Source organism: Lagenorhynchus albirostris, chromosome 18 (genome assembly GCF_949774975.1).
Source record: "Lagenorhynchus albirostris chromosome 18, mLagAlb1.1, whole genome shotgun sequence".
In the NCBI taxonomy this organism is placed as follows: domain Eukaryota; kingdom Metazoa; phylum Chordata; class Mammalia; order Artiodactyla; family Delphinidae; genus Lagenorhynchus; species Lagenorhynchus albirostris.
The window spans coordinates 5,149,272-5,165,898 of NC_083112.1; the positions used below are offsets into that span (position 1 = coordinate 5,149,272).

The following is a 16,627-nucleotide window of genomic DNA, read 5'->3' on the forward strand; positions in this document are numbered from 1 at the left end:
TAGACGGATGAGTTAAGATATTGTGGGGGAATGAGGGTGAGAGAAAAAAACATCCAGGTAACTCCCAGGCTTTTAAAACAGAAAGCAGCAGTGCCATTCGCTAGGTTCTGGTGGAGGAGAGATCATGACACATTGAATGTGATGTGCCTGTAAGAGACATCCATCCAGATGGGGGTATCCAGGCCTGGTCATGAGAGGACAGGTCTGCACAAGGGAGATATGTTTGGGAGCTTTTAGTATAAGGAGGCACTGAGGCTATGAAAAGTAGGTATGAGGTCATCTAGGGACAGAGTACAGAGTGAGAAAAGGGATAAGGAGCAGTAAACATCAATACTTCTCGGTTTCATATTCTGACTTGTATTTTGCAACAAACATTCAATGTGGACTGTTAAGTATAGCTCAAGAGCAACATAAAAGAATATAATTGATCTTGATCTTATTAAACTTGCCAATCTAAATATTTTGCTAGAGAAACAGGATCAGAATGATTATCGATAAGGACCAAAGAGATTCCTAAATTATACTTACAAGACTGAGATAACATAAGAGTCACAAAAGAAAACCACGTGAGGGAAGGTGTCTTCCTTCACAGTTTGATAAAACAAAATATACACCTGGGTGTTTCAGAGATACCATAACATGTTCAAAATCAAACCCAAGATCATTTCTACCAAAACTCAGTCCCCCTCTAGTGAACGGGCTCACCAGCACTGGCCATGTAGGCATGGAAGCCAGACACTCAGAGGTCATCTGTGACACTGCCCTCTCCCTCACCTCCCACATCTGTCCATTACAAAGTCCTACCAATTTCACTCTGCATAATTTTGTTCTGACTTAACTCTCCAACTTTTATTTTTTACCACAATCCTCATTGACTTCACTTCTCCAATCCACAGATTTTCTATTACCTCCTTTAAAGTATAATGCGCTATTTTGACTCAAGACTTTTGCAAATATTCCACCTGCCTGGAATACACTTTTCCACTCTCCTCTCCTAAATAACTCTTTGTCTTTCAAAATGTGATTTCTTAAAAAAAAAAAAAAATCTGTCTGGCACCCAAGACTCTGATAGGTCTCCTGCTATATGGTCTTATAACACCCTATACATTTCCCTCTTAGTACTTACCACAGTAATTATTTATTTGCATGATTATTTAATATGTCTTCCCCACTGGATTGGAAGCTCTGTGAGTCCTGGGCCTGTGTTCTGCTCAGCATTACCGTCTGTGCACTAAGCACACTGCTTAGCACATAGAGAACAATAAATAACATTTTTAAATGAATCATTAATTCTAAACCACTGATAAATTACCCAGTATATAGGAAGGAGAGAAAGAATTTAGGCTAAGTCTCTGACTCCAAGTCTTGAGCTCTCAAGCCCAATGTCACACTGCCTGCCTAGGTTGAGACAGGAGGGACTTGGTTGACAAAGAATAAAAAAGGGATCAAGGGTCTAGATCAGCACTGTCCAATGGAAATATAATGTGCAGCATATATAACTTAAAATTTCTAGGAACCACCTTAAGAGAAAGCAAAGAGGTGATATTCATTTTAATAACATATATTATTTAATCCAATATATCCAATATCGCTGCGTAATTAATATTTTTAAAATTAATGAGGTGTATTACAGTCTTTTTCCATACTAAGTCTTTGAAATCCAGTGTGCATTTTATACTTACAGCACATCTCAATTAAGACTAGCCACACTTCAAATGCTCAAAAACCACATAAGGCTAGTGGCTATTACAATGGACAGCAGAGATACAGGTATTCATACCTACATGAGGATTAAAAGTATATCTGACAGAGTTAAGACAGTCCTTCCCTCAAAGAACTGACCATCTAATTAGCAGATAACCACTACATAGTGACATAAGAGTCATGGAAGCCTAACTGTAGAATCATTCAGTAAGAAAAGCAGCCCTGAAGCAAGGGTTATACATACTGGGTGAGGCACACTAGGTGGGCGTCTCTCTGTAGGATGCTTCAAGCTCCTAGTAGAGTGACAGCCAGAGCTGTCACTCAAATGGCAGTTATTACAATGATTCATATTTGCAGTTCTACAATTCTGCACGTTTACATTTCACAACCAAAAGGAAGGCAGTGTACAGTGAAAATATTAAAGCCTTCTAGGGTGATAGTCTTAAATTACTAAAAACAATTTACTTTTTTCCCCTCTCCATCTAACATTGTATTCTAACTGAATTCAAGGAAAAGACTACCTTTCCCCCTCCCCTTTTTAGAATAAAATCGATGCACTCAACACTTCTTAAAATGAAAAACACTCTAAGAGTGCCCACTACACACATTAATACTGTAAAGATACAACCTACAGAATTGATGAACACTGTAAAATGCACCAAGACATTTCAAATCAGCAAGCAGATTTGTTAAACAAGTAACTTTTAATTCAGCATAATTTTTACTATAATATTTCCTAATAACCAAGTTTAGCAAAATGTAGAATGTAACAAACAGCTATTCTTCCATGGTTGTACTATATTTGCCAGATCAAAGGAAATTAGAAAATGCTCCATTTTCTCTTAAGTCATCATAAAGATGACTAAATTTGTTTTTTTAAGATGACTAAATTTTTATTATGTTCAGCATTCCCTTTAAAAAAGGAATAAGCAAGAGGGTCATTTGTAGTTTAAAAAAAAGTTCAAATAATCTTTTTTTTTCTATAATCATATTCAACAGAGAAAACCTCTGCGTGGTAATATTTACATGTTCTTCAAGAGAAACAATTTTTTAAGGTAATATAAACCAGCAAACAAAAGACGACTAAGTTAAATTTCAAAAAGACTAGCAACTTAACACAAATTTTGAGCTAATTTAAATCAAAGCACAGACTGTATGGTTTAAAAATATCTGTCTATACAGATACATACATGAGTGTATATGCACAAAGCATGCCTAGAAGGATATACAAAAGACTCCTAATGGTAGTCAACTCTGGAGCAGCTGGGTGGCTAGAAAAAAGGAGTGCAAGTCTCACTTTCATTAATTATCTATTTGTACAGACTGACTTTTATGTGCATGGGGGTATACCATAGTGGAAGCACATACAAAAGGAAATAAAATAGGAGGTAGAAATTCTAGCAGCCAAGCTTGGTTCTCACATACATGAAATTAAAAAGCTAAGCGAGGTCTTCCCTGGTGGCGCAGTGGCTGAGAGTCCGCCTGCCGATGCAGGGGACGCGGGTTCGTGCCCCGGTCCGGGAAGATCCCACATGCCGCAGAGCGGCTGGGCCCGTGGGCCATGGCCGCTGAGCCTGCGCGTCCGGAGCCTGTGCGCCGCGACAGGAGAGGCCACAGCGGTGAGAGGCCCGCGTACCGCAAAAAAAAAAAAAAAAGCTAAGCGAACAAACAAGATGTCCACATCAAAAATAAAAACAATTTTGTGGAGCACTAGAAATAAAGTAGTATGCCCAAGACAATGCTTTTTCTTCACTGCTTCATCTGTTCCAAAAATAATTAGGTAAAACACAAGCCTACATATTAAGATCATATTTATCTACAAAGTGACTTCATACCCTAAAAAAGGGAGAAATGCAGTTACTGCTGCATAATAAGAATCTTTTTTCAGGACATATAACATAGTTTTATACCTAGTCTATTCATACTCTTTGAAATGTCCAGGGTTGGAACACTTTTCTAAGAATCAATTTAACATACAGCTGTAATAACACGAGCAGATACAGACAAATTTGTGTTTTCTTGTATATACTTTCATTACCGCTGCTCAAGGGAAATCTGCTATTGCATTGTTTCTAAAAATGCACTACAATGTCAACTGATGAGTCATGGGTCACACTCTTACGTACCAAAGAAAGCAGGATACAAAAGTCCTACACATCAATTGTAAAGACTGTCTAATCAGCTGAGTTACAAATCAAGAGCTCTTCATAAGGTGAGATAGATGATAGTTTTTTGAAAAGACGTGAGAAAATTTAAAATAAAACTGTAAGGATTGATAAAATCATTTTCCCTTGGTCCTTCTTCTAATAACTGGTAGGTCTTTGTTTTTCTTAATTCAGAACATATGAATAGTAAGTACTGTTGAGATACTGACAGGTACAAAGTCTCAGCTTCATGCAAAGCCAAATTATCTGAGAAATGATTTTCTGGATGCCTGGCTTCTCTTCCTTCCTTCCTACTTTTGCTATTTAGTCATTTCACTGAGTGAGAAATCTCCAGGAGAGGGTACGAAAGGGCAAGAAACAGAGATGGCACTATTTGTGTCTTTCTGGCAGTGTTAGCTAAAAGTTTTCCTGGTGAAGAAGGCAAGCTAATAGCTGAATCTGAGGACCAGCTGTAGATTTTAGTCATCGGTAAACAGATCACTGAGATCTGACCACATTGTCATTTTCTTCCTAGCCTTTGCCATTATCCTTCTCAATTATCTGCTCGCCTGCCCCCATCAGCATGTAAACTCCATAAGCACAGGGATCTCACTTGTCTTGTTCACTGAAGAGTCTCACCATCTAGAACAGTGCCTGGCGTATAACAGACATTCAATAAATATCCAGCGGGAGAAAAGACACATAATTATTACTTAGCTATCTCGGACCGGCACAATTGCAAAACTGTTGAAATTTCTTTTCTCTTGAGACTCCTCTTTACCTACAATTTATAATAATAATTTTTAACTTTTGCCTTGCCACAGAACTCTCTATGCTTATACTTTACCATTTAAGTATCATATTTGCATCAAAATATAGTAATTGTAATGAAACTGTAATCTGATTTATCTCAATTTCTGATTTTTTCAATTTTCTATTAAAAAATAGAAAGATATTCTTTAAGATGAAGATGTCACTTTAAAACTTTATTACTTTAAAACTGAATTAGAAATATTACTAAGAATATTAAGCTTTATCTCCCAGATAGATATCTTTCCATAAATCCTAGTATACTTTGAGAGCAATTTCTTTGTTTTTTATTAACAGAGCAATTTTGTTTTCAAAAGCTTCAAGTAACCAACAGAGTAATTCTTTATGGACATGTAAAGAATGCTGTACTATGCCTAAGCATTTTAAGAGCTACTTAATGGTCTACTTTGATTTCCTCCAGGACCAGGTTTGATTTACTGCCTGTGAATCCAAACTATAAATAAAGAAAATTAAGTCACATTGTCACAGTTAGAAAGACTAAAATCACACTGAGCAACTTTATAACATATAAACCTTTTATAAGAAAAAAGTTAGGGGACTTCCCTGGTGGCATAGTGGTTAAGAATCTGCCTGCCAATGCAGGGGACATGGGTTCGAGCCCTAGTCTGGGAAGATCCCACATGCCGTGGAGCAACTAAGCCCGTGTGCCACAACTACTGAGCCCACGTGCCACAACTACTGAAGCCCGCGCGCCTAGAGCCCGTGCTCCACAAAAACAGAAGCCACTACAATGAGAAGCCCGCGCACCACAATGAAGAGCTGCCCCCTCTCGCCACAAGAGATAGCCCGCGCACAGCAACAAAGACCCAACGCAGCCAAAAATAAAGCAACAAAAAAGTTAATTGAAAACTTTCAAAAGTTAGTTGAAAGCTGAGATTGTATCATCCTTCTGTATCCTACAAAATGGATTCATTAAAAAAAAAATTTAGTCCTTTGTGTAAATAGCTACCATACCATTAAAACTCACCATCCAGACTCACAGAATAAATCCTGAATGCTTTATTAATATACCTTCAAAGGTGGACAAATCATTCAAATATGCTGCAAATATGCTCCACACACCTGGAAAAAGAACAAGTCAGAGACCGAGAAAAACTACATCTATTTTTACCAAACTCTGAAATTAGTCTATTGAAGTATCAGTTAATGTATCTCATCTATAACAAAAGCACAGAGCCTAAAATTAGAGAAATTAATGAGATTGATAAATATTTCATATGAGATCTAATTGCTATGGATATTTCTGAAATTCTACTAAATGGCCCTGACAGAATGGTCTTAAAAGGCAGACTACTGACTGCACACAGTACGTATTTAGTAGGAAAGACACAGGATGCAACCATATGCAGTCTGATACCTGGCTTCTCCCCAGTCACCTTATTTTTTAGCTTCAGCTAGCCCTAGATTACTGACTGTTTCCATACTGGTGTCTCACAACTATAAGAAACAAAAAGGGAAGAGAAATTCACACTAGAATATGCTACAGTTGACCCTTGAATAATGAGCGGGCTGGGGTGCCAATGCTCCCCCCACCGCTGCAGTTGAAAATCCGTTAAACTTTGAGGAGGGCCCTGGGTATCTGTGGTTCCGTAACTGCAGGCCGAGTAGTACTGTAGCACTATTTATCGAAAAGGAAAATCCATATATAAGTGGGCACACAGAGTTCAAACCCCTGTTGTTCAAGGATCACCTGTAAGAAGCACCATTCGAGAACTGTGTCCTTAAGCAATGTCATCCATCCCCCCCAAACTAAAACTACTCCATGTATTTCAGAACTTTCCCTCTTATTTACATAAGGTCTCAGAAATATGTTCAAAATATTTTGTTTGGACCCTTACTTACACCATATCTAAAATTTGACTCAAATGCATTTAAGAAACGATAAAACTCCTAGAACGAAATATAGGGAGAAAGTTTCATGACATTGGATTTGGCAGAGATTTCCTGAATAGGAGACCAAAAGCACAGGCAACAAAAGCAAAAACAGACAAATGATGGGACTATATCAAACTCAAAAACTTCTGCACATCAAAGGACACAATGAAGTGAAAAGGCAACCTAAGGAATGGGAGAAAATAGCTGCAAATAATATATCTGATAAAGGGATAATATCCAGAATATATAAAGAATGCCTACAAATCAACAACAAAAATCAAATAACCCAGTTTAAAAATGGGCCAAAGACTTGAACAGAACCCAAAGATGATGTACAAGTGGTCAACAAGCATAATGAGAAGATGCTCAACATCACTCATCACCAGAGAAACACAAATCAAAACCACAATAAGATATCACTACATACCTGGTAAGATGGCTACTATCAAAAAAGAGGGAATAACAACGTTGGTGAGGATGCAGAGAAACCGGAACCCTTGAGTATTGTAAAATGGTGCAGCAGCTATGGAAAACAGTATAGGGGTTTTCTAAAGAAATTAAGAGTAGAACTACCACATGATCCAGCAATCCCACTTCTGGGATTGAAAGACCTGGGATCCAGAAGAATTGAAAGCAGACCTTCAAAGAGATATCTGCACACTCACATTCACTGCAGCACTATTCACAATAGCCAAGAGGGAGAAGCAACAACCCACGTGTCCATCAACAGATGAATGGATAAACAAAATGTGTCATATACATACAGTGGAATATTCAACCTTTAAAAGGAAGAAAATCCTGTCACATACTACAGCATGGGTGAATCGTGAGGTCATTATACTATACTAAGTGAAATAAGCCAGTCACAAAAAGACAAGTACTATATGGTTCTAACTATATGAGGTATCTAAAGTAACCAAATCCACATAAACAGAAAACAGAACGATGGTTCCCAGAGGCAAAGGGGAGGGGAAAATGGGGAGCTGTTGTTACGCGTACAGAGTTTTAGTTCTGCAAGATGAAAAAGTTCTGGAGATCTGTTATACAACGATGTGAATATACTTACTACTACTTAACTATGCACTTAGAAGTGGTTAAGATGGTAAATTTTATGAGATATGTTTTTTTACCACAATAAAAACTGCAGCAGTATAAAATATTTTTGTTAAATTATTATTTTGATAAGATTCCTTTTACTTTACCCACTGAAAATGTAGCATCTGCACTGAGATAGGCTACACGTGTAAAATACAGTTGAGCCTTAAACAACACAAGTTTGAACCGCGTGGGTCCGCTTATACACAGATTGTTTGCAATAGTAAGTACTATGGTACTACATGGTCTGCATTTGGTCGAATCACCAGATAGAGAGGAACTGTGGACAAGGAGGGCCGACTGTAAGTTATCTGTGGACTTTCAACTGCCTGGGAGGGTCAGTGCCCTTAATCCCCACGTTGTTCAAGCGTCAGTCGACTGTATAACCAGATTTCAAACATGTAATATGAAAAAAGTCAAATGTCTTGTTAATAATTTTGTATTGACTACCTATTAATACATTTTGAATATACTGCTTTCAATAAAATATTCAACTTTAAAATATTTTGTCATGCTTTAAGAACAGTAACTAGAGGGGCTGCGGGGTCAACGGAGCTTTGTTTTATGAGTCTGGGACTGGAGCATACTTACAGGTGAAAAAGCCAGCAGGGAGACAGATTAAATACAGAAGGCAGTTAACTGATGAAGCTCTCCTAAGAGACTCTGAAGGATGGGATCAAGGGCACACGTGGAAAAATGAGCCTTTAACAAGACCTGAGACTTACCTAGACAAGCTGGGAAGGGGAGGGACAGAAATCTGCTAAATCAAATCAGATCCTCATGAACTGACCAGATTATCTGCAGGCTGTAGAAGTGGGGGATTGATAAAGAGTTTGTGAATGACGATGGTCTAGAATAATCCATAAGTGAGACAAGAACAAATCCTGATTAGGGCCAACAAGGGCCACATGACCGGCCCTGTCTACCTCCCAGGCCCCATCTCACATCACTCTTCCCCAGCTCTCTCCCATCCACCTCTTCACCCTCCTGCAAAGTGCAATCCCCACCTCTGACTGCTTCGCCTGAGAAGGGTTTACCTGTATGACATCTACTCAACCAGATACCTGTTTCAAAGACAACTTCCTCCGGGCGGGTTCAGCGACACCCAGCTCCCCAGAGACTAGGTTAGTTCCCTTTGTTATACCCCAGACAACACCCCGTGCCACTGCTACCCAACAGAAACAGAATGTGAACCACACGCACCATTTTAAATGTTCTAGTAGCCAAGTGAATTAACTATTTTTAATATTTTATTTAATCCAACATATCCAGGATATCACCATTTCAACATGTAATCCATATACAAAAATTATTGAGCTATTCTATCCTTTTTGATACTAAGTCTTCAAAATCTGGCGTGTAGTGACACAGCGCATCTCAATTCAGACCATGCACATTTCAAGAGCCGCAAGTGCAGGTGACTACAGCACAGCCCTACACTATTTCTTCAAAGCACTTGCCGTACTTTATAACTATAATGTGTGCTATTATTTGATGAATGTCTATCTCCTCTAGAATGTAAGCTCTATGAGGATACCTCTGCCTGCCGAATTCTTAGCTCAGCGTCAGAGCACAAATCCCTTCTTTGCTGGTTCAAATCCCTCTCATCAGTAGATGCCAAATAAACATAACTGACTGAGGGGAGTGAAGGGGACGGGTTGTTTGAGAGGTGATGCCCTGCACTGAGGGCCTGGCTTTCTAACAGCGTTGCCAAAGCAACTCAAGGAGCAGCAGTTAATCCAGCAGGGTCGTTATCTGGCAGGCACTGAACAAAAGCAAGTTCAAGAGAAGCAAGGTGCCAGTGAAAGCATATAGATTCCACAGATGTTAATACAACAGAGAACGGGAGGTGGGGTGGAATACAGGGATTGGCAAACCATCTCTGCCCAGAGGAAGCGCACCAAAAGAGCACTTGTGGGTGTGAGAGAGCTGGAAGGATAGGCTAGGAGGCTGCAGTCAGAGAACAGGTACATAAATGTAAGGTCTCTAATGTGGAAAACAGGGTGGAATGTCAAAATACAGTGGAAGTGAAGGCCACGGAGTTGGGGAGCCAGGTATTAGAAGTCAGAGGTATTCGTCAACCTGCTTTGAATTGATGTGAGGCGGCCACAGTGGGCGGCAGCTTGAAGCAGGATCTCAGTTCCCAGAGCGGGACTCAAACCCAGACCTGGGCAGTGAAAGCGCCAAATCCTAACCACTCGACCACCAGGCACTAGTGGCTAGAAGCAAGGCCCTAGCTCGTCTCCTTTGTAAAAAGAATTTTAGCAAAGAGACAGAAAATAGTGAAACAGGTGTTTATTAGAAAAGCAGACACATGGGCAGGCTCAGAGAAAGAGTCACATGCTTTGGGGGTGGCTTAAATTGCTTATATAGGGGCAGTTTTCCAGGTCTTTGTTTTCCTCTGGCCAATCATCTTGCTTCCATCCCATACTTGGTCTGACTCAGGGCCCTCCCCTGTATGCTCCTGTATCTTTTAGCCAAGATGGATTCCAGTGTGAGGGTCTCTGGGAGGTTGGCAGGACAGATTATGGGCTACTGTCCCCTCCCCTGAGGACCCCTTCTGTGCAAGTGCAGTGTGGGAGGTCGCCTTGACCCCAAGAATGAGAAATATGTGGCCTCCTGACCTAAGCAGGGCTTAGTCCCTCTTTGCTCCTGCCATTACCGTTATCTCGAAGGGTCCACAGGAGACAAAGTCCAGTCGCTTACCCTGTTCTGTTATTATCTTTGTCTCAAAGAGTCAACAGGAGACTAGTCGTAAATGTCTAACCTGGGGCCCATCTACCTCTTGCCTCGGAATGATTAACTCCACGACTGAATGTCTTTTAAGATTTTAAGTTCTCCAAGGGCAGAGAATCTTTTGTGTCCCTCACAGCCAGCCCAGTGTTGATCACATCACGTATGCTGCTTGCTGAATACAATTAAATTGAAAGTCAAACTGCAAACATTAAAATCATGTGGAAGAAAAGTGGAAATAGTCACAATAAAACAATGAAAAAAGATATAAGCGAAGGACTCCAATTTACTGGTTCAATAACTATGTAGTTTAACTGAACAGGATTAAGAACTCTGATGAAGGATTAATTTTTAATACTGGTAGCCAAAATCCCAACTTTGGGGGGTGAGTGGGGGAAGGGGTATAAATACATACCAGACTCACTTTATTTTTACCTATAAAACAAAGTAATAACCAACAGAGCCTTTGGAAGCTTTACTAAAGCCAAGTACACCTTGTTTTAATAACATATATATCCTCATAACTTGGTTATGAACATTTTTTACAATGGCCCCCATTATACACTTTAGGGTAATTTGTTATTTAAAAGAACTCTAAGATTACTCTTTCAATAGAGAAAAAATTAAAACATCATTTGTTTACATAAAAGTGGTATGCTTTTTAAGTGGACACATGATAGTTTATAATATACTCATCTATATAAAGCAGCACAGAAACACACGATATATGTAATTCCTACAGTATACCTATATATATACATAGTACGTAAAGTTTTATTTGCCTATTCCTATTTTCCACACTTGTTTCTATTTCTCATTTCTCCTTCCCAGTCCAATTCGGAGAAAAAAAAAATTTCCCCTACATAATTTCTCCACCGAGGGATCCTGATTATCTGAAGTAATAGTATTAAATCTCGAGGCTGGGAAGATAGAGGCATAAACTATGCTCGACCCTCTCTGCCCACACCACTTCTTCTATTCCTATCTTTTCAGCTTTTCTTATCAATCTCTTATCTGCTCTGGAGTTTTGCTAATAAGAGGACAAAGTTATGACACAGCTATCATCAGTTTAACTCTGAACAAAGCAATATCCCTACAGAAGTCTGTTCCTCCCTACTACACCCCACAACTTTCACAGTAAAGGGGGGAAAAGGAGGGAATCATGCAAATAACTATAGCAGCTGGCATTAAAATCACTGAATCTTAATAGTTATAAATTCTGTTACAGTTCCGGTATCTTCCTACAAGAACATGAAATACTTTTAAGCTTCTTTGCTGGTTCAAATCCCTTTTTTGTTTTCCCTCTGACCAGTGATTGCTCCAAAGATTTCAATAAGTCTGTGGGCCAAGACAGATCAAAGCCAGTGGATCCAATTCATTTATTCATGCATACATTAATATTTATGGTTCTAGTACTTGGGGACTCTCCTTCGGTGAGCAAATCAGGATCCCTGCTCTTATGAAGCATACATTCTGAAGGACAGAGCCTACAATACCTGCTTCTTTAAAAACATACTAACTAGATGCATTTATCACCAGAACGTATATCATGAATATTTGCTTCTTAAAAAACTCCTCTTAACAACTTCTCATCAGTTAATACACAAAATAGCCATTTCTTCTATCCAACCAACCAAACAACTTACATAATCACAGATTTTTCTACTCTTTTGTACTTTCTGAGGAAAAGAGACATGACAGGAAAGCTAAAGGGGATTTATTTTGTAAATCTCCCAGGCCCCTTAACAGGGTCATTTGAGGCCTGGCTAAGTCTTCTACAACTATAATTTTACATGAAGATATACACAGATATACATAACCTATTTATATATACATATATATATATATTTTAGAACCAACATTACTTCCTAAGTAAACCTATGAAATGAGAACTTTGATTCTTCTAGAAACCTTGGATTTTGCATAGGAAGGTGGGCCTAGAGTGAACTTTAGCCCCATAAACAGGAAGAGTTAAATGGCTCTGCATAACAAAAATAAAAAGTACTTGGATTTTGGGGGCGTGATCAGCAAGGAGAAGAGGAGGGGGAGAAGGGCATAGAGCCAACCTGGTTATAGGAGCCTGGAGTTCCCTTGTGATGGTGGCCACAATGCATTTTAAGGCTAGAGATGCCCAATATCCGACACCAACACTCCTGGCACTGCCATATGTAAACCTCTTCTCTGTCCCCCTTCCCCCAAATCTTCCATAAAGCTGACCACACCCACACGGCTTTATGTGAACTCTTGTTTTTCTTTTCCATTCTTTCCTAGCTCCTGCCAGACACATCCATCCAACAACTGCATCACAGACTTCTCAGTCACCCATGAGCACCTCAATGGGTTGGTCCAAAACTATCTTCCTTTCCCTATTCCTACCACCAATTGTTTTTAACTCTTCCTTCTCGTAACTTCCAGCATTCCGCTGGCTCGTTGATGTTATCACCACGACAGGAACAACTAATATTTATTAAGCACGTGTAATGTGCTAGGTACTCGCCAAGGGCATTACACGCGTAATTTCATTTGATCCTCAACCCTACTAGACAAGTACATCGTTTTCTAAATGTCAGGGAACCAAAGTTCAGTTAGGATAGTAATTCTAAGGGTAAGTGATGGAATTCAATCCCTGTTCACAGCCACCTTAACCAGTATACTCCAATGCCCTCAAGTCAAAAAACCTAGGAATCACCCCTCTCTCATTAATCATATGCAGTCACTTACCTAATCCAACCAATCACACCTCCCAAGGGCCGCACCATCTCTACTTCCACTGCCCTCACGCAGAATAACAACGAGCATCTACCAAGTTCTTCCTATGCGCCAAGCACTATTCTAAGTAGCATACATGTTTTTCAAGTTTTATCCCCCAAACCCTACGAGACGAAGAACCTAAGGAAGAAAGAGGTTACATAATGAGCGACAGAGCCAGATTCAAACCCAGATAACGTGAATCGAAAAGTGCTGAGCACTTAAACCCTACAGTATAACAGCTCCTGCTCTGTCTCCCTACTTCCCATCTGGACCCTCACCATCCTCCAGACTGCCACAGTTATCCTTCTGGAATGCACATGTTATCATGACATTCTCCTACTTAAAATTAGCAGCTCTGTATTCACTGACTGGATAAAGCCCAAATTTCTTAATGCGGCATACAAAATCCTTCATGTTTCTGTTCAAGTCAGTTCAATAAATATTTGAGTGCCCTCTGTAAGCAAGGCAAAGTGCTAAGTTCTCGGAAATGAATAATACACCAGGCCCTGGCCACGACTCCAACCCCAGACACTGTGTGCTTCAGCCAGAGGAACCATATGCAGCTCTCATAAAGCAACACCGTGCACGCCAGCCCCTTTGCCTAGAATGAAAATCTCTCAGCAATTGGAAGTGCCTGTGTGAGGTCTTCCTTAACAAGCTCCAGGCAGAAATGCTCCCACATTTAAGTTCCCACAGCACCTGTTCAAATTGCTTTCAGGTAGCTGGTACACCATGAGCCAGTTCAGGGCAAGAGCTGACCTCTGCCATCCACGCCCGGCACACAGAAGACACCCATTTGCTAGATGAATAAATAATGAAAACTGTATAACCCGATGAGAAAAAGAGAGGAACAAGTTACAGAATTATGACTGCTAACACACAGGTGGGACAAATTAAAAGCAGTGTTACTCTACTTCGGTTCCGAGTTGGCCTACATTTTACCCCTATGGGAAAACTCATGTGTGGGACTTGGACAAGCTAAAAAGGCAAAACTTTTGTTATTCGTGGCTCAAGAAAGCTCTGATAGGCCAAAAAGGATACAAGATCAAAGTCCATTTTCTAAAGGGGTGTGGAGATGGGAATCAAATCTATCCAAGGAAATAAAATTGACCTACTGAGATCAACTTTATCAGTGCTGCGTCACAGTACAAGCAAGAAAAAAAGTAAATAAATAAAAATCAAAATCTGTCCTGGGACGAAAGCCAATCTACAGATAAGTACCACTGCTGCAAGAATGTGAAATTCTTAAAGTGAAGACAGTTCCAGTCAACCGGAGCTCACAACTGTTTCCTCCTCTTGAACCGCTGCTGCTTTTCATTCAATTTCGTTTCTGTGATTTAAAAAGAAAACAGCTACACAGTTAAGGCCACGCATTAGTGTACTGTAGCTCCTGGCAGATACGAACGTCCTAATTCATAACCTTAAATGTACACAGAAACATCAGAAGAAACACTACATCTAAGTGGAAAGTCCTTCGTCTAAAACAGGGCATGAAGCTCTGAAAAGCGAGTGATGTCTTTCCTGAATGGTGCTCTGGGTGCGACTGCTTCCAAATCAAGATCCGAATTTTGAAATTCCTCCCTCGAAGACGTCAAATCTCTCTCCCACCCTCTCCAGTCTAAAGGGAAGGGTGAGAATTCACAGGCAACAGGCTGGGACCCGAGGGTATGATCTCTCCCCACTCCTTTGCAGGGAACAAGACCGAGGTAAGGCAGCTGGCGGCACTCTCATTCACGGCAACATACACGCAGGGAACAGAAAACTCATCCCCACCTCTCCCCTCCCTAAAATTGGAGCAAGCGACGCAAAGACCGGCGAGACGGTGGCCGGAACCACCAAACGGTAACAACGGCAGGCACCCGGCGCCGGCAGCCCGCGCCCTCCTCCCCGGACCAGCGCGGCGGCCCCACACCGGTCCGCGTCCCCGCAGCCCGGCCGGGCGAGGAGAGCGCGGAAGACGCCGCGGCGCCGCTCCGGCCGCCCCACACCCCACGCCGCTCGCCCCACACCCCACGCCGCCCGCACCTGAGGCGCGGCCGGACTCGCGAGCCGGCGCAGAGCGAGGCGGGCAAGGCAAAGTTACTCACGGGGGGAGCGCGCCTGCCCGGGCACGCCCGGCTCCCGGCGCTGCAGCCCAGCGTCTGCTCCGCTTCCGCGGCCCGCTGAAGGAGCGCGGGGCCGGCCGGCCTCCGCTCCGCCGGGAATCGCCGCCGCCGCCGCCGATTTCCTGGCAAGGAGCAAACTCTGGCCAAGACTTCACTTCTCAACCGCCCCTGCTGCCTTCCCGCGGGCGAACGCCAGGGCCGAGCCGCGCAACCCGACACGCACCCGAGCCAATCGGCGACAGCACAGGGCGGGAGGGGCGGGCCAGAGGGAGGCTCCGCCTATCCGAGAGCTCGGGGGGCGGGCCAGGCCTGGGCCGTCTCTAGGAGTTAGAGTGAGCCCGCACCGCCCCTCGCCGCCCGCCCTCCCCCACCCCTCGGCTGTACACGCAGCCCGCCTGATTTGCCCGCGCTCGGGAAGTGCCTCTTGCGCTCACCGCCGACGGCGGGAGGAGAGGGGAACAGCTGGGGGAGGTGGTGAACATCTAGGGGATCGGGGGTGGGGTGAGGAGAAGAGGTGGCGCAGGAAGACAGAACTGTGGGCGTGTCGGGTGGGAGGACTGCGGGGGTCGGAGGTAGGGACCGGGGCTGTCCGGGGTGATGGGGGCGAGGGGAGCAGGACCACCAGGAGGGGAGAGGGTTATTGGCGAAGAAGAACACCTGAGGGGACCGAGAGCGGAGAGGTACGAAGGGAGAAGGAGGGCGGAGAGCGAGTCTGGGTGGTGAAAGGTTGCCGAGGCGGGGGCAGGGGCACCTGAGAACAAAGGTGAGCGGGAGGTTCCGCAGGTGAGGAGGCTTAAGAGGCCAAAAGGGTAAAGGGAAAAGGACGTCCGAAGCGAGGCAGGACATACTCCAGGGGTAGAAAGAGATCCCAGAAGAGAAAAGATGGGGAGTGGGGACAGTTTCCTTCCAAACTCTCACTCCTCCCCTCCCCCCAAAGATAAAAAACAAACGCTTGTCCTTTGACCCAGTTGAGCTGTGCAGCTGCAAGATCCCAGATGAGACAAATACCGTGTTACACCCATGCTATTCTGTGGTGAAATTCTTCAAAGTGTGTTGCTCAACTATAGTGTAAGTCTGTCGTGCCATGAACGCCCCCGTCCCCGGGAGGCGAGGTCCTTCCTGGGATTAATCCCGTCACCCACCGAGCCAGCAGCAAGTCAGAAAGAGGCCCGATCCTGGCACCGAGAAGGAAGGTGATCTGAGGGCGGCAAGTAAGGCCCCGCCCCCTTCGCCATCACCTGGAGGGAAGGTGCCAAGGGCTGAGCTCCGGCGCCCACTGGCCGGTCTCGGCCTCGGGGCGGGGCAGGAGCCCGACCGCACCAGTCTCCCGACTAGCTCTGCGGGCCGACTCGCTCGGGAGCGCAGGTGAACCGCTCAGGCCTGGCCGCC

The 16,627-nt window shown here is 42.9% G+C and overlaps 1 protein-coding gene across 5 annotated transcripts in view; it reads right to left on the reverse strand.

Moving 5' to 3' along the window:
* The window catches only part of LNX2 (ligand of numb-protein X 2), an 87,532-nt gene extending 72,072 nt beyond the window's left edge, over positions 1-15,460 (reverse strand). For 2 of the 5 annotated variants that reach the window (XR_009536754.1, XM_060129109.1), the window contains exon 1: positions 15,221-15,460. The gene's annotated coding sequence lies outside the window, so the exon portion shown is untranslated. The remainder of the gene's footprint in view (positions 1-15,220) is intronic. The other 3 variants (XM_060129107.1, XM_060129106.1, XM_060129111.1) reach the window with 2 other exon arrangements.
* Positions 15,461-16,627: the final 1,167 nt, after the last annotated feature.